The sequence below is a fragment of the Giraffa tippelskirchi genome, chromosome 6 (genome assembly GCF_054371585.1).
Source record: "Giraffa tippelskirchi isolate mGirTip1 chromosome 6, T2T-mGirTip1v1.2.pri, whole genome shotgun sequence".
NCBI classification, from domain to species: Eukaryota; Metazoa; Chordata; class Mammalia; order Artiodactyla; family Giraffidae; genus Giraffa; species Giraffa tippelskirchi.
Genome location: NC_137280.1, coordinates 125,221,692 through 125,240,983, shown reverse-complemented (window position 1 = coordinate 125,240,983; position 19,292 = coordinate 125,221,692). Strand labels below are relative to the sequence as shown.

At 38.0% G+C, this 19,292-nt stretch overlaps 1 protein-coding gene and 1 pseudogene across 2 annotated transcripts in view; both read right to left on the bottom strand.

Annotated features, from left to right (window-relative positions):
- The window catches only part of PCDHB1 (protocadherin beta 1), a 107,755-nt gene that overhangs the window by 28,916 nt on the left and 59,547 nt on the right, over positions 1 to 19,292 (bottom strand). Inside the window, exon 2 of the transcript XR_014056928.1 lies at positions 19,182 to 19,279. The gene's annotated coding sequence lies outside the window, so the exon portion shown is untranslated. The remainder of the gene's footprint in view (positions 1 to 19,181; positions 19,280 to 19,292) is intronic.
- LOC145510288 (dnaJ homolog subfamily B member 1 pseudogene) lies at positions 14,951 to 16,728 on the bottom strand (annotated as a pseudogene). The gene has a single exon (XR_014056931.1). The product of XR_014056931.1 is annotated as a dnaJ homolog subfamily B member 1 pseudogene (transcript).

Sequence of the window (19,292 nt, the reverse complement as noted above, 5' to 3'; positions counted from 1 at the left end):
ATGTTGAATGTACTTGCCTTGGTCATCAAACTAACTGACGAACTGTAGGTAGATTTATCTATGGGGTCCTTTGTTTCATTTGGGTTATATGTAATTTTTTTTGTGCCAATACCACACTTAGGTTCTTTTATATTTATTTTATTGCCTTATCATTATTTAAAATGTTGTGTTAATTTCTGTTCCACTGGATAGTGATTTGGATTTCCATATATATAGTGCCTTTTATATATTCTTCTCCATTACACTTTATCACAGAATATTTAGTGTAGTTTTTTGTATATTGTAGGATCTTGATATTCATGCACTTTCCATATTATTGTTTACATCTGCTAAACCTAAAGTGCCAATTGCTCCCCTCCTCATCCCTGCCTCTCCTTCTTGCCAAGTGGCTGTCTGTTCTCTGTATCTCTGAGTTATTTTTTAGTTTTGCTTATTTGTGTCTTTAGATTGCAAATTTAAGGGATATTAAAAAGGAGTTGTCTTTTTCTTTCTAACTTCCTTCACTTAATATGGTAATCTCTGTTAATATGTTGCCAGTGGCATAATTTAATTCTCTGTTGTGGCTCTGTAGTACTCTTTTGTATATATATATATACACTTCATCTTCTTGATCCATGCACTTTTTAAAAATTAATTAATTTATTTCCACGCACATTTTAATGGACCATCAGGTTGTTTCCTTGTCTTGGCTGTTATGGTGAGTGCTCCTGTGAACACTGAGGTCCATTTATCTCTTTGAATGATTGCTTTGTCTAGATATATGCCCAGGAGTGGGATTGCTGGATCCTATGGTAATTCATTTTATACTTTTTTGGTGAAACTTACACAGTGTTATCCATAGAGGCTGCACCAACTTATATTTTCTCCAACAGTGTTGGAGTGTTTCCTTTTCTCCTTACCCTCTCCAGTCTTTGTTGTTTCTATCCTTTTTAATGAGGTGATTCTGACTAGTGAGTCATGCTAAATCACCACATCATGATAAATCAAAGCTTATCTTTGATTTGCTTCCTCTAATTATCAAGGGTGTTGAGAAACTTTTCATATGTCAGTTTGACCTCTGGATGTCTGTTTTGGAGAATTGTCCATTCGATCTCCAGCCTATTTTTTTTTTAAGCTGTCTGTATATTTGATAAGTTAAGCCCTTGTCAGTCACAGTGTTTTCAAATATTTTCTCCCATTTAGAAGACTGTCTTTTTGTTTTGGTGAAACTTTCCTTTCCTTTTTAAATGGTAATAAAATTCATTAGGTCTCAATGAAATTTTTCTTTTAATTTGGGAGGTATATCAAAGAAAGTGTTACAAGTATTTATATTAGAGAATATTTAGCCTATATTTTTTGTGGTTCTATGATATTATGACTTATATTTCAGTCTTTAAACTCTTTTCAATTTATTTGTTTGTATAATAGGAGGATGTATTCTGTCTTTATTGTTTTACACGTGGCTGTCCATCTTTCCCTATACCACTTGCAGAAGACACTCTTTCCTCTGTTGAATGTACTTGCCTCTGTCATCAAATTAATTCACCAATGGTGTGTGGATTGTTTTCTGTTTCGTTGATTTGTATGCTTGTTTTTATGTCAATACCATACTTAGGTTTTTAAAAATTAATTTTATTGTATTTTAGTTATTAACAATGTTTATTTCTGTATTACTGTGCAATGATTTCAGTTGACATATATGTACATTCTTTTATTTATCTCCATTATCTTTATCACAGGATATTTAATATAGTTTCCTCTGGACACAGTAGGATCTTGTTCACACATTCTGTATATATCTGTTAATCCCAAACTGTCTATCCATCCCTTCCTTTTCATTTCCCCCTTGACACATAGGTCTGTTCTCTACATCTCTTGGTTGTTTTCTGTTTTGTTGATGAGCTCATCTGTGTCAGGTTTTAGATTCCAAATATAAGTGGTGTCATGAGGTATTTGTCTTTCTTTTTCTAATTTCCTTTACTAGATGGTAATCTCTAGGTCCATCCATGTTGCTGCAAATGGCATAATTTCATTCTCTGTTGTGGCTGAATAAAATTCAGTACCCTGTTGTGTATGTGTACCTCATCTTCTTGATCCATTCACCAGTTGACAGTCGATGGAGTTGTTTCCTTGTCTTGGCTATTCAGAAGAGTGATCCTGTGAACATAGGGCTGCATGTTTTTCTTTGAATGATTGTTTTGTCTGGATGTATGCCCAGGAATGGGATTCCTGGATCCTTGGCAATTCTTTTTGTACTTTTTTGTGAAACCTACAATGTTATTCATAGATACTGCAGCAATTTACATTCTCACCGACATTGTAGGAAGCTTCCTTTTCTCCACACTCTCCCCAGCATTTGTGGTTTGTAGCTTTTTAAAAAATTAATATAATTAAAGGCTAATTACCTTATAATATTGTGGTGGTTTTTGCCATACATTGACATGAATCAACTGTGGGTATGCATGTGTCCCCCCCATCCTGAACTCCCCTCCTACCTCCCTCCCCACCCCATCCCTCTGGATCATCCCAGAGCACCGGCTTTGAGTGCCCTGCTTCATGTGTCGAACTTGCACTGGTCATCGATTTTACATATAGTAATATACATATTTCAATGCTATTCTCTCAAATCATCCCACCCTTGCCTTCTCCTAGAGTCCAAAAGTCTGTTCTTCACATCTGTGTCTCTTTTACTATCTTGCATATAGGGTCATCATTACCATTGTTCTAAATTCCATATATATATGCGTTAATATACTGTATTGTGTTTGTAGCTTTTTAACGATGGTCATTTGACTGGTTTGATATAGTATCTCACAGTAGTTTTTAATCTGCATTTCTATTATAATCAATGGTGTTTAAAAGTTTTTCACGTCTGATTGACCATCTGGATGTGTACTTTGAGAAATGTCCATTTTGATCTCCTTCCTATTTTATGATTGATTTTTTTGTATTGAGTTGTATGATCTGTTAGTGTATTTTACAAATTTTGCCCATGTCAGCTGTAGCATTTACAAATCTTTTCTCTGATTTTGTAGGGTTTTTTTTTTAATGGTGTTCTTTACTGTTCGAAAGTTTATAAGGTTGATTGGTTCCATCTGTTTTTCATTCAGTGTTTTTCCTTGTGAGGCTGATCCAAGAAAATACTGCTACAGTTTATACCAGAGCACATTTTGCCCTTGTGTTTTTATATGAGTTTTATGGTGTCATTTCTCGTACTTCAGTCTTGAAGCCATTTTGAGTTTTCTCTGTGTATGGTGGGAGGGAATGTTCAAACTTCATCATTTTACTTGTGGCTGTCCTATTTTCCCAGCACAACTTGCTGAGGTTACTCTCCTTTCTCCAGGAGAGTATATATATTCCCATTGTTCATCAAAGATTAATTGATTGTTGGTATGTGGATTTATTTCTGTGCTCATATCCTGTTGCTTTGATCTATATGACTGTTTTTATCCAATAACACACTGGTTCTTTTTAATATTGTTTATTGCAGGATAGGTGTGTTAAGTTCTGCTGTATAGCACAGTGATTTATTTCTACAGATATAGATTCCTTTTCATATTTTTCCCATTACAGTTTATCACAGTGAAAGGTCATTGTTGAGCCATGAAAGACACTGGGATTCTTGGCCTCTGCTGCTGCTAAGTCGCTTCAGTCGTGTCCAACTCTGTGCGACCCCATAGATGGCAGCCTACCAGGCTCCCCCGTCCCTTGGATTCTCCAGGCAAGAACACTGGAGTGGGTTGCCATTTCCTTCTCCAGTGCATGAAAGTGAAAAGTGAAAGTGAAGTCGCTCAGTCCTGTCTGACTCTTAGTGACCCCATGGACTGCAGCCTACCAGGCTCCTCGGTCCATGTGATTTTCCAGGCAAGAGTACTGGAGTGGGGTGCCATTGCCTTGGCCTCTGGGGGAGAGGAACTCAGTCCTGTGCCAGTGACGAGGCTTGATCAATCAGAGCTTTTGTGTAATAAAGTTTTATTAAAGTATAAAAGAGATAGAGAAAGCTTCTGACATAGACATTAGAAGGGGGCAGAAAGAGTGCCCCCCTGCTAGTCTTTAGCCAGATGTTTTATGTCTGTTAAAAAGCTATTAATCAGATAAGAGAGACACCTTAAGGCTGATGGAGTTTCACCAGGGCCCTCTCCCACAATATGCATTTTTGAGAGAGGAGGGCAGGAGGTGTGTCATCCCCCAGCCACAAAACAATTGATATGAATACTGGTTTGTTGAGCTATTATCAGCCTAAGGTTTGAGAAAAAGAAAAAGTTAAAGGTGAAACAATTTTGAAGAAAGGCAAATTCCAAAGCAAATACATAGTTTCATTAACATAGCTTATGAAAAACATTTCCATAAGAAAAACGCATTGGTTAGCTCAAGGTTTGAGAAAAGTTAAGTTCAGGTGGAACCAGGTGTCATCATGGCAACACAGAATTTTAAAAGAAAAAAAAAAATCTGACACTTGTAGTTTGTTTCCTCCTGCCACTTAAGGGAGAGATAAAAAATGTCTGACACTTGCAGCCTATTTCCTCTGTTGGAGACCCCTGGCCTTCCTGCCTGTTACCCTCTCAATAGAATATTGTATATAGTTCCATGTGCTATACAATAGGAACGTATTTTTTAATCCATCCTCTATATAATAGTTTGCATCTGTGAATCCCAAACTATCATTCCATTCTTACCCTAGTCCCTCTCCTCCTTGCCAACCACAAGTCTGTTCTGTGTGTGTGAATCTCTTTGTGCCATATTTGAGATCGCTCAGTGATACCATACAGTATTTCTCTTTCTCTTTCTGACTTCCTTTCTTTGTTTTGTAAATTTAAGGTCCATACATATTGTTGAAAATGGCATAATTTCATTCTTTGTTGTAGCTGAGTAGTACTGTGTTACACATAGCTTGTTTTCCTGTCTTGGCTGTTGTGAAGAATGCTCCTATGAACATAGTGGTGCGTGTTTGTCTTTGAAGGATACTTTTGTCTGGATATATGCCCAGGAGTAGGATTGCTGGATCCTATGGCAATTCTTTTGTACTTTTTTTTTGGTGTGGAAACTACACAGTGTTTTTCATAGAGGCTTCACCAATTTACATGTATCAATAGGTCAACTGGATATCTTCTTTGGAAAAATGTCTATTTAGGTCTCCTGCTCTTTTTTTTCAGTGGGTTTTTTAAAATTGTTTATCTGTGTCTTTCTTTTTCAAACAAAGTCCTTGTTGTTCCTGTAATTTTCAAACATTTTCTCCCATTCCCTAGGTTGTCCTTTTGTTTTGTTGATGGTTTCCTGTGCTCTTCAAAGCTTATAAAGTTGATTAGGCCCTTTGTTTATTTTTGCTTTCATTTCTTTTGCTTTGAAGGCTGATCTATTGCTACACTTTATGTCAGAGTATATTTTGCCTATGTTTTCTCCTAGGAGTTTTATGATGTCAGGTCTTATACTTAAATCTTTAAGCCATTTTGGGTTTCTTTTTGTGTATGGTTGGGAGTATTGTAATTTCATTGATTTACATATGGCTCAACTTTCCCAATACCACTTGCTGATGAGCCTATCTTTTCTCCATAGTATATACTTGCATCCTTTATCACAGATTAATTGACTGTCAGTGTGTGGACTTGTTTCTGAGCTCTTTGCTTTATTCCACTAATCTGTATGTCTTTTTTTGTGCCATCACCACACTTTGGTTTCTTGGGGTTTTTTTTCCCATTTATTTTATTGAAGTATAGTTGTGTTACAATGTTTTCATTTCTACTGAACAGTGCATGATTGAAATATAGATATACCTATACATTCTTTTTTGTGTTCTTTTCCATTATTTTATATCACAAGTTGTTTAATACAGTCTGTGTGCTACACCGGAGGACCTTATTGTTTATTTATTCTCCGTGTAGTAGTTTGCATCTGCTAATCCCAAACTCTCAATCCATTTCGTCCCCATACATCTCCCCTTGGCAACCACAGGTCTGTTCTTTGTTTCTGAGTCAGTTTCTGTTTTGTAGATAAGTTCATTTCTGTCAAATTTGTGACTCCACAGATAAGTGATATCATAGGATATTTGTCTTTTTCTCTCTTCACTTAGCAGTCTCTCAGTCCATCCATGTTGCTGCAAATAGCATCATTTCACTCCTTTTTGTGGCCTAGCTGTACTTCATTGTATGTATGCACCTCATCTTCTTGATCCATCCACCTGTCAGTGGACATTTAGGGTGGTTTCCATGTCTTGGGTGTTGTACAGAGTGCTGCTGTGAATATAGAGGTTCAGGTTTCTTTTTTAATGATAGTTTTGTCTGGATATGTGCCCAGGAGTGGGATTACTGGATCAAATAGTAACTATTTTTAAGCCAACTTACACTCCCCTCAGTGTAGGAGTGTTCCCTTTTCTCCACACTCTCTCCAGCATTTGCTATTTGTGGCCTTTTTAATGATGGCCCTTCTGATTAATTGAGGTGATGCCTCATTGTAGTTTTCATATACATTTCTTTTGTATTCATCAATGTTGAGCATCTTTTCTTGTGTGTAGTGGATGTTATTAGGCATCTAGATGTCTTCTTTGGAAAAACATATCTTTAGGTCCTCTGCCCTTTTTTCATTGGGTTGTTTGGTTTCTTTTTTATATTGAATTTTATTCATGAGCAATGTATATATTTTAGAAATTAAGGCCTTTTCAGTCACATTGTTTGTAAATATCTTCTCCCATTCTGTCGGTTGGTTTGGTTTTTGCTTGTTTTTGCTGTAGAGAGCTTATAAAGTTGATTAATTTTTGTTTATGTTTGCTTTTATTTCTTTTTTCTTTGGGAAACTTGTATAAAAAATATAGCAACAATTTATGCTAGAGAATGTTTTTCCTATGTTCTCTTCTAGGATTTTTATGGCATTGTTTCTTACAATTAAGTCTTTAAGCCATTTTGAGTTTATTTTGTCTATGGTTGGAGGGAATTTCTAGCTTCATTAGTTTTCCTGTGGTTGTCCTGCATTCCCAGTACCATTTGCCAAAGGGACTGTCTTCATTGTATCTACTTGCCTCCTTCATCAAAGATTAATTGACCATGGGTCTTTGGATTTAGCTTTGTGCTCCTTTTTCTGTTCCTCTGATGTATATGTGTCTGTTTTTGTCCCTAGACCATCTGGGTTTTTTAATAATTTTGGACTCTGTGGGAGAAAGCAAGGGTGAGATGATTTGAGAGAATAGCATTGAAACATGTGTATTATCATAGGTGAACTAGATCGCCAGTCTAGGTTCAATGCATGAGACAGGGTGCTCAGGGCTGATGCACTGGGATGACCCTGAGGGATGGGATGCGGAGGGAGGTGGGGGGGTTCAGGATGGGGAACACATGTACACCCATGGCTGATTCATGTGAATGTATGGCAAAAACCACCACAATATTGTAAAGTAATTAGCCTCCAATTTAAAAAAAAAAAAGTATAGTTGGTGTACATTGTTGGTAAACCATTGTTCAATTTAACCATTGTTAATTTCTGCAGTATAGCACAAGTGATTTAGTTTTACATGTATATTGATTTTTTTCATATTCTTTTCAATTACAGTTTGTCACAGGATATTGAATGTAGTTACTTTTTCTGTACAGTAAGACCTTGTTGTTTATCCATTCCCTAGCAGTTTGCATCTGCTAATCCCAAACTCCCACTCCATACCTCTTCCAGTCCCTCTACCCCATGGCAACCACAGGTCTGTTTTCTATCTCTGTGAGTCTGTTTCTGTTTGGTAGATAAGTTCATTCTGTCATTTTACTTACCATCTGTAAGTAATATCATATGGTATTTATCTTTCACTTTCTGACTTCATTAGTAAATGAAATATGATAATCTTCACTACAGTACTATACTAGTAGTACTATACTAGTAGTACTACACTAGTAGTATGATAATCTGTAGGTCTATCCATGTTGCTGCAGATGGCGTTATTTCACTTTTTATTGGTGAGTAGTTGTCCATTGTATTTCTGTAGCACATCTTTTTGATTCATTCATCTGTCAGTGTACATTTAGGTTATTTCCTTGGCTATGGTGAGTAGTGCTGCTATGAACATAGAAGTACATGTATCTCTTTGAATGAGTCTCATTTGGATATATGTTCAGGAGTGGAATTGCTGGATCGTGTGGTAACTCTGTACATTTTTTAGCAAACTGCGTAGGGTTTTCCATAGTGGCTGCAACAATTTACATTCCCACCAAGAGTATAGGAGGATTTTTTCCCCATACTCTCTTCAGCACTTATTGTTTGTAGTCTTTTTATTGATGGCCATTATGACGAGTGTGAGTTGGTACTTATTGTAATTTTGATTTGCAAGCCATGAAATTAAAAGACGCTTACTCCTTGGAAGGAAAGTTTTGACCAACCTAGACAGCATATTAAAAAGCAGAGACATTTCTTTGCCAACAAAGGTCCGTCTAGTCAAGGCTATGGTTTTTCCAGTAGTCATTTATGGATGTGAGAGTTGGACTGTGAAGAAAGCTGAGCACCGAAGAATTGATGCTTTTGAACTGTGGTGTTGGAGAAGACTCTTGAGAGCCCCCTGGACTGCAAGGAGATCCAACCAGTCCATCCTAAAGGAGATCAGTCCTGGGTGTTCACTGGAAGGACTGATGTTGAAGCTGAAACTCCAATACTTTGGCCACCTCATGCGAAGAGTTGACTCATTGAAAAAGACCCTGATACTGGGAAGGATTGGGGGCAGGAGGAGAAAGGGACGACAGAGAATGAGATAGTTGGATGGCATCACCGACTTGATAGACATGGGTTTGGGTAGACTCCGGGAGTTGGTGATGGACAGGGAGGCCTGGTGTGCTGCGATTCATGGGGTTGCAAAGAGTCAGACACGACTGAGCGACTGAACTGAACAAAGTTGAGCATCTTTTCATGTGCATTTTGATTATTTGTGTGTTTTGAGAAACGTCTTTTGGCCTTCTACTCATTCTTTGAATGGTTTTTAGTTTTGAGGGCTTTTTATGTTGAATTTTGTGAGCTTATTGTCCTTTTGTTAATTGTTTTGAATTACTTTTCCTAGGGTTTCTTTTTCCTTTCTTCTTTTGTTCTCTTGTGATTTGATGACTGTCTTAGTGTCATGTTTGGATATTTTTCTTTTGTGTCTGTATCTCATAGATTTTTGTTTTTTTGTTACAATGAGGTTTTTATAAAGCAATTCATATATTTATCCATGGTTCTTTTAAGTTGCCAGTCTCCTACTTTCAATTGCATTTGAACAACTCTGCATTTATACTGTCCCCTTGTGATTATTGTTTTTCTTTTATATCTAATTGTTTTGTGTATTCCTTACCTGATTATTGTTGATATATTTGGTTTTCTACTTTTTTTTAAATCCCTCCTACTAACTTTGTGCAAGGATGATACCTTTTCTGTATGTTTGCCTTTACTGATGAGCTCTTTTATTTTGTAATTTCATGTTTCTAGTTGTGACTTTTTATTTTTTTACTCAGAAGTTCCTCTAATATTTCTCACTAAGCTGGTTTGATAGTAGCTTTTATTTGTCTTTAAAGCTCCTAGCTTTTGTTTGTCTTTAAAGCTTTTGATCTCTCCATCAGCTCTGAAAGAGAGCCTTGCTGGTAGAGTGTTCTTGGTTGTAGGCTTTTCTCTTTCATCACTTTAAATATACCATGCCACTCCTTTCAGTTCCTGCTGAAAAATCAGCCAATAGCCTTATGAGAGTCCCCTGTGAGAGTTATTTGTTGCTTTTCCTTTGCTGTTTTTAATATTCTCTTTAGCTTTAATTTTTGTTTTATTTTTATTTTACTTTTTATTTATTTGTTATTATTATTTATTTTATTAATTTTTAGTGTCTTGGTGTGTGTTCCCCTTTGAGTTAGTCCTGTACAAAACTCTCTGCCCCTTCTGGAGTTGAATGTCTGTTTTCTTTCCCAGTTAGGGAAATTTTCAGCTATTGTGTCTTCAAATATGTTCTCAGCCCCTTTCTCTCTCTCTTCTCCTTTTGAGACCCCTATAATGTGAATGCTTGGCCTTGTGTCAAAGGTCTTTTAAATTGTTTTTTTTTTTTCTTTTTTTTTCCTTTTGTTCATAATCAGTGATTTCCACTACTCAGCTTAACCTTGCTGACCTGTTCCTCTATATCATTTAGTCTGTTTATTTCTTCTACTGTATTTTTCATTTCAGTTATTGTATTTTTGATCTGTTTGGTTGTTCTTTATATTTTCTAATTCCTTGTTAAAAACCTCTAACTTGTCACTCTGTGCATCCATTCTTCTTGTGAGTTCTCTGATCATCTTTACCATCATTACCCTGAACTTCTTTTTGGGTAGATTTCCTATCTTTACTTCACTTAGTTCTTCTTCTGGGGTTTTAATCTTATTCCTTTCTCTGTAACATGTTTTTCTGCCATTGCATTTTGCCTAAATTGCTGTTTTTATTTTCTTATGTATTTGGTAGGTTATATTTCTCAACCTTGGAGAAGTGACCTTATATAGGAGATGTCCTGTGTGTCCCAGGAGCACACACCCCTCTTGTCACCCAAGCTGTATGCTCTAGGGGTTCCCTTATGATGGCTATGTAAATCTTTCAGTTGTGGCAGTCTGTGGGGGTGGTATCGTAAGTTTGATTGGTCCCCAGTCCAACTAGTTGCCAGACCCTGCCTTATGCAGAGGCTGCTGGCTGCTGATTGGTAGGACTGGGTCACAGAGTGGCTAGCTGCAGAGCCCCAGGGAGTCCTCGGGCTTATGATGGCTCACTGGTAGGCAGACTCAGGTTTTAGAAGACTGGATTTGCTGCTGACTGCAAATTGGTGGGTGAAGCCAGATCCTGGGGTTAGTGCTGGCCTACTGGTGGGCAGAGGCAGGTCCTGGGGTCTGGCTGTAGGACCCGGGGGCCAGAGCTGGTGTTTGATTGCTGCTTGGGGTGGGGGAGTTTCCTGACACAGTTGGATACAAAATCCTGGGTATCCTGAAGTTCATATTCACCTGCTAGTGGACAAAACTGTGACCCAGCTGTCTCAGAGCAGGATCTGGCCTGCTAATAGGTAGGCTGGGTTCTCAGGCAGGGGGACTGTGGTTTCTTGAGTCTGCTATCTGTCCCCTGGTGGGTGAGACTGGTCTAGAGGCTAAAGCCAGCTCCCTGGGGGGCAGGACCAGGGACCAGGGGATTCTGGGACTGGTGCCTGCCAGCTGGTAGTCGGAACTGGGTGCTGGACCCTCTGGTGGACAGGGCCATGTCCAGAGGTGACAGTGGGTCCAGGGGGTCTTAAGGCAGCCTGTCTGCTGATGGGTGTGGCTTTGTCTCCACCCAGGTGGTTTCTTGGCCTGAGTCATCCCAACACTGGCACCCATCTGCTGTTGGAGAGGGGGAGCAGGTCTTGGTGCAAGTGAGCTAAAGGGAGAATTCCACGATGACACTTGCCAGCACCAGGGTCCACATGGTAGAAGGAGCTCCCCCAAATGGCTTCTGCCAGCATCTGTGTCCCCAGGGTGAACTGTAGTTGCCTCTGGTCTCTCCAGGAGACTCTCCACGATCAGCAGGTGGGTCTAACCCAGGCTCCTCTCAAATTACCACTTCTGCTCTGGGCACTAGAGCATATGAGATTTTGGGTGCACCCTTTAAGAGGGAAGAGGCTTCATCTCTGGTAGCTCAGACAGTAAAAAATCTGCCAGCAATGCAGGAGACTCGCATTAGATCACTGGGCCAGGAAGATCCCCTGGAGAAGGAAATGGCAACCCACTCCAGTATTCTTGCCTAGAGAATTCCATCAACAGAGAAGCCTGGTGGGCTACAGCCCATGGGGTCACAAACAGTCGGACATGACTGAGTGATTAACACTTTAAGAGGGGAATCTCTATTCCCCCAGCTCTCTGGGACTCCTTAAATGTAAAGACTCCTGGCCTTCAAAGCCAAATGCTCATCTTCCTGCTACAGGCCCCATAGGCTGGGGAGCCAAGACATGGGGCTCAGATCACTCACTCCTTTGAGAGAATCTCTGCAATGTAACTGTTCTTCAGTTTGTGGGCCACCCACCCAGGAGTATGGCCTTGACTGTATTGCAAGTCTACCCCTCTTACTCCTATTGTTGTGGTTCCTTCTTTATGTCTTTAGTTGTAGAAAATCTTTTTTGATAGATTCCAGTCTTTTTTATTGATTGGTTGTTCTGGAGATAGTTGTGATTTTGGTGTGCCTGTGAGAGGAGGTGAGCTCAGGGTCTTTCTACCCTGCCATCTTGGCCTGTCTTCCTTGGATTTTTGATTTGAGACTTTTCCTCTATCCAGATATATGAACTTAGTATTATAAATTTCCCTCTTAGCACAGTTCTAGCTGTTTTTCACAGTTTTGATATGCTGTTATTTTCATTCAACTCAGTGCATTTTAAGACTTCCCTTGAGACTTACTCCTTGACCTATAAATTAAGATGTTTGCTAGTTTGCAACTGTGCTGGATTTTTCATCTTATCCTATTATTTCTAATTTGCATCCATTATAGTTACAGAGCAACTTCTGTATCATCTTAATTCTTTTAAATTTGCTGAGGTTTGTTTTATGACCCAGGATATAGTCTATTTTGGTATAAGTTATGTAAGCATTTGAAAAGAGTATAATTCTGCTCTTAGTATATTCTGAGACTCTAGATTTAATTTAAACTTTCTGTATTAACTGGCTTTCTCTGACACTGCTCTGGTAGAGGGAGAGGGAAAGCTGACTCATTACTGCCATGGAGAGGTGGAAGTCCAGGTTCCCCACTTGGCCTCTGTTGACATCTGAAGACGTGGGCTCCTCATTACTATGGGTGGGGGGGGTGGGAGTTCCAGCTTCCCATACTTTCTCCATGGCAGGCAGGGAGGCTTGTTACACAAGTGTGTGAAAGACAAATCTTTCCACTCAGCTTTGCTGGCATGGGTGGTAGGGGAGCTACATACTTTTTTCTATCCTGTTTGTCCAGAGTAAAGTAATTATTTTCTAAAAGTTTTGTTTTGCTAGGCCTCCCTTTTGCTGATTCATCAGACAGGGAGTAGTGTGTGTGTGTTCATTTTTTGAGGGTATTTTTTTGTCTGTGACTATTGACATTTCTGGACAGCTAGTATCTTAAACTCCAAGTGTGATATACATGGGGCGGGTGGAGGGGAAGTAAGAAACTCATGTCTTTGTTGTTGTTCCAGTTCATAACTGGTCTGCCCTCTTCTGTCTTATCTTTTGGATTTTCCTTATGTTTGTTTGATATAGAATTTGAAAGGTTTTTATTTGTACTCATCAAGAAATAGAGGGGAAAGTATGTTTATTCCATTGTTGACTATAAGTCAAAATCTTATAGTCTAATTTTTAAAATTATATTTTATTTTTGGCTATACTGGGTCTTTGTTGCTGCATGAGCTTTTCTCTAGTTTCTTCAAGCAAGGGCTACTCTCTAGTTGTGGTGCATGGGCTTCTCATTGTGATGTCTTGTTGCAGAGCATGGGCTCTAGGGCATGCTGCTGCTGCTGCTAAGTCGCTTCAGTCGTGTCCGACTCTGTGCGACCCCATAGACGGCAGCCCACCAGGCTCCGCCGTCTCTGGGATTCTCCAGGCAAGAATACTCGAGTGGGTTGCCGTTTCCTTAGGCCACAGTAATTGTGACACGTGGGCTCAGTAGTTATGACTCCTGGGCTCTAGAGCACAGGCTCAATAGTTGTGGCACACAGGGTCAGCTGCTCTGTGGCATGTGGGATCCTCCTGGACCAGGGATCAAACCCATATCTCCTGCATTAGTAGGCGAACTCCTTACCAACCACCAGAGAAACCTGGTATCTAATGTTTAGTCATTGCTATTTTCTCAGTTCAGTTATTCCATCAATCAATTGAAAAAAAGGGTGGTTGGGAATGGTGGAAGGAGAGAGTCAGTAGGAGGGGGTAGAGTGACCAAGAAATTGGGATTGGTTTTGCCAATATTTTATTTAGAATTTTTGTATCTGTTGATAATAATATTGGGAAATAGCTTTTTTTTTTTTCTAGACAAGTTTTAGTATCATAAAATGAGTTGAGGGGTACATCAGACCACCAGCTTTGATTTGCTAGGAGGAGTCACACAGGACCTTCCCTGGTGGCTCAGCAGTAAAGAATTTCCCTGTCAATGCTGGAGACAAGGGTTCGATCCCTGGGGAATATCCCTTGGAGAAGGAAATGGCAACCCACCCCAATATTCTTGCCTGGGAAATCCCATGGACAGAGGAGCCTAGTGGCCTACAGTCCATGGGGTCACAAAAAAGTTGGACATGACTTAGCGACTAAACAATAATGAGATATTAGAACAAAAAAGTACAAAGCTAAATCAAAGGGTAAAGGGACATGGGGGAAGTCTGGAGGAAAGTAGGCACAGGCATCTAAAAATTCTCTCCCTGTGGAGTTACACAGGTCATACTTGATTCCTCCAGTGATGAACTACGACAGCATGTGGGAAATGCTCTCTGCTAGAGAAGCTCATTAGAAACTCAGAGACTAGGGTGTTTTACTGGGCTCTGGTACAGCCCTCTACCTGGCTCTAAAAAGGAAAGGTTTTCAGCATAAATTACAGTGAGCCACTCCTATAATTTAGGGAAAGTTTTATCAATGTAGTGAACTGTTTATGATTCAAGTCCCCACACTGCCTCTGCTTTTGGTATTATATCCAAGAAATTGCCAAGGCCAATGTCAAGAAGCTTTTCTCTAGGTTTTCTTCTAGGAGTTCTTGTTCAGTTCTTACATTTAAATCTTTACCCATTTTGAGGTAATTTTTTAATGGTATAAGGTCCCAATATCATTGTTTTGCATGTGGATATCCAGTTTTCCTAACACCATTTATTGAAGACACTGTCCTTTCCCCACTGAGTATTCTTGGCACCTTTATCAAAGATCAACTGACCATATATGAGTAGTTCTATTTCTGGGCTTTCTATTTTGTTTGGTTGGTTAATTCATCTGTTTTTATACCAGTGCCATATTGTTTCTATTACTGTGACTTTGAACTGTGTTTTGAAATAAGGAAATGTGATGCCTCCAGCTTTATTTTTCTTGCTTAAAATTGCTTTGGTTATTTGGGGTCTTTTGTGGTTCTGTTAATTTTAGCATTTACTTCTGGAAAAAATGCCATTAGGATTTTGATAGATCTATACTAAATCTGTAGATTGCTCTAGGTAGAATAGACATTTTAACAATATTAATTTTCCTATACATAAACACAAGATGTTTTCCATTTGCGTTTTTTTTCCCAGTTATGCTTTATAGTTTTCCAGTGTCAAGTCTTGCACCTCCTTGTTAGTTTACTTATAAGTATTTTATTATTTTTTATACTAATTTAATGTATTGTTTTCTTCATTTCCTGTTTGGATACTTTGTTGTTAGTGCATAGAAATGTAACTGATTTTTGTACACTAAATTTGTATCCTGCAACTTTACTGATTTCACTTGTTCTAACAGTTTTTTAATGTGGAGTCTCTAGGGTTTTCTGTGCATAAGATCATGCCATCTGCAAATAATTTTACTTTTTTCTATATGATTTGAATGGTTTTTTTAAATTTCTTTTTCTTACCTAATGGTCTTGGCTAGGACTCCCAGTACTATATTGAACAGAAGTGGTGAGAGTGAACATCTTTATCTTCGCCTTATTCTAGATCTTAGAAGAAAACCTTTCAGCTTTTCATCATTTTGTATGATGTTAGCTTTGGGCTTTTAATATATGGCCTTCATTGTACTGAGGAGAGTTCCTTATATATACCTAATTTGTTGAGAGCTTTTATCCTGAAAGGGTGTTAATTTTGTCAAATACTGTCTGTATCTGTTAGGATGATCATGTGATTGTTTTTTGAGGGGAAAGATTGTAATATATTCTCTGGAAAACATTCAGTAGTACAAAAGCCATCCCTGAGCCCTCCTTCAGGTCTACAGCTGGTGGAATGGTCCGGAAATCCTTGAGCTCTGGAAAGGTCCCTGGTCAGTCCTTGGGAAACATGGGTTGACTATAATGGAAGAACCTGCTCAAGAATGGTTCTTGACATCTGGGGAATCCTTTCCGGAAAGATCACTTCAAACTCAATAATGAGGTCCCCATGTTTCTTGGGCACTTTGGGGACAGGGTGGGCTTCTCTGGGAACTTTTCGCTGCACGCCAGGCCTGATGATATCTTTGAACACAATGGGTATGGTCCTGATGTCCATAGTGAGGACTTTAGCCACACAGAGCCACCCAAAGGCTGATCTTGGCTGGGTAAATGATATCAGAGCCATCTCCCTTAAAGATATTGTGTGGCTTGTCCTTTAAAACAAAGATGGTATCAGGTGGAATGTTGTTGGAAGTCTGGTCTCCTTCCTTGGGGAAGGTGATTTTGGTCCCTTCTTTCCACCCCTGCTTCACTTCGATAATCAACATTTTGTCTTCATTGTGGATGCTCTTTCTGTTGGGGTTCAGCCACTTACAAGATTTTCATCTTCTTGGTACAGCTGCTGTAGATCTCTTCAAGTGAGACCCTAAGGTCATGGGTGACAGAGGTATCTTGTTTCTTTTGAGTTGGCTCTTGGGCAGGGCAGAAGCAGCTAAAGTTCATGTTGATGAAGCCACCCATACCCACGGGGAAGCTGGAGAACAGGTCATTGATATCCATGCCTTCCTCCCCATTGCGCTGCCCAAAAAAGGTGTCAGAGGGATTTTGGCCACCGAAGAACTCAGCAAACATGGCATGAGTGTCTCCGTGGAATGTGTAGCTGAAGGAGGTACCATTAGTACCACTACTGCTCCCACTGCTGGGGCCACCGCCCTTCAAGCCTTCCATCCCTCAGCAGTTGAAGATTTCATGCTTGCACGGGTCACTGAGCACATTGTAGGCCTCTGCGCTTATCAGGATGTTCTTGTGATTTTGTTCTTCCTTCTGTTTATCTACTATATCACATTCATTTGCATATGTTGAAGCATCTTTGCAACCCAGCAATAAATTCCATTTGGTCATGTTGTATATTTTAGTATGCTATTACATTTGGTCTGCTAGTATTTCATTGAGGATATTTGTATCTATATTCATCCAGGGATATTGACTTGCAGTTTTCTTGTGTCTTTGTCTGGCTTTGGTATCAGGGTGATGTTGGCCTCATAAAATAAGTTTGGAAATGTTCTCTTTTTTGAAAGAGTTTAAGAAGGATTGATAATTATTCTTGGAATGTTTGGAATTCATCCATTAAACCAACTGGCCCTGGGCTTTCTTTGTTGAGAGGTTGGTGATGTTTTGACTTGTGATCTGGGAATAGGATTTCTGCAGCTCATGCTAATTTGCCATCTTGGCAAGAACCCGAGTCAGTACTATCTTTTCTCTTTCTCTCCCTCCATTCTCTTCTTTTGTATCATCAACTGAGCCTATACTAGGGTTTTTTCAATCTATGTTCTGTGTATTCTGTGGCTGGTTTAAAACTTGGGCCCAAGATTTTTTGATGCTTAACATATTCAAGAGGTAGGCCTATATCCCTCCCCCCATTAAGTTTTAGGTGGTTTGTTACTTTTTGTTCTGTTATTGATGAACCCCTTAGTTATATACAAATTTACTAATTTGTTTTTCAGTAACTCCCATACTAAATTTTATATCATCTACTGAGGTTTTATTGCATGACTTAATGTTTTGTTTCTAAAATTTCTAATCATTTATTTATATATATATATAATCTAGTTTTATTTCAGCCTCATGGTTTGTTTCTTCCATAATTAATTGTCTATTTTGTGGGTGTAGTCCTGAAATCATCTTTACAAGTATCTTTTTTAAAAATTGCATTATGAGTAGTACTTTTTAAAAAGTATATTCTCTATCCTTTCTCCCCCCACCAATATTTATCCCTAGACCACCCAGACATGGTCTAGAATCAGGTCTTATAATAGTGACTTGGGCTCCTGATCCAACATAGTACAAAATAGTACTTATCCAAAACAGTACAATTGATTTCGTTGAGCCTGTTAGCTATAATGTTTAGCATGTAGTCTTTGTATTCCAGCTTCCATAGGTCTGAAAGATACTACAATGAATAACTTGAGGAATCTTTCTGCAGTGGCTATGTTTGCTTCATTTCTAGTGTTTGCATTTAAAATTTTATCTATTATCTCTTTGTTTAGAGAAAAGCATGGTACATAAAAACATTAGCTTGCTTCACCAGTTGAAACAAAACACTTGTTACTTTTACTTTTTAATATTATGTTTCAGTGTTCTATAAACATAACAAATATTTCAATAATATTATAAAAAGTTATATAGATTTGGAAATGAAGTCAAATTTTAGGCTGAAGAGGATGTGTGATTAATCACGTACTTTGATATTCAACTCTGTACAAAATAAACCTCTATATGAGAATTATATGGATAAATTTTGCTTTTGAGAATGAGATAGATTTATCTTTAAATATAAAACAACAAAAAGCACAGACACAGAGAAAGCAATATATACATTTATCTTTGGTAGAATTAAATAAAGCCAAAGACATCAATTCCATTTTATATATATGTCTAATTTCAGCACGTAAATCTATATTTTAATGATATCTTTATTATACTTAGCTTATAAATATATAAAGGTATAATTTTAAATTTTCATAGTTAATATCTATTTATTAATTTTATAACTAATGGAAATTTAAGATCACGTTAATGTAATTTTCATTTAAAGTTAAAACATTATAAAGAAACATAAGCAAGTTAAAAGATTTTTATGCTTGCTTTAAGATAATGTAACATAGTATTACAAAGAAATACTCATTTTGAATAAATTGTGCTCTATCTGGATAATTCCAGGCTTAAAAATCTGCTCTTCATCCCAGATAAAAGTTTGCTCTTATCTGGGATGGTAATATTGGGTTATAGTCCAAATAATATATAGTAAATGTCCATGAATCCATATGTAAAGAAATTAGTAAAATAATAAATGTAGAAGTGACAAGCATTCCTTAAAGAATTTCAGTTAATTAGTGTAAAAGGAATCAGAAATTCACCATTCACTGCCACAGTTATTAATTGCCACAGGAAACAGCCAGTAATGGATACTAAAATTAGTGGGCAAAAGTTAAAGCAGAAACATTATATTTGCATTATAGTTTCAAAGTATCTCTCCCCATATTAATTACAAGAGGAAAATAGTAACATTATAGTAAATAAACTTGACAGATATTATCTTAGCCAAGTGCTTAAGATTAACATCACTTTAACACTATTGAACTATATACTTAAAAATGGTTAATATTCTACCACAGTAAAAAAAATATTAACATTACCAGATAAGACATTTTGACATCATGTACCCCCTGATATGATGGATTGAGAAGGTCACACTATCATTTCTGTAATATTCTTCCCAGTAATGCAGAACAGTCTAATTATGAGAA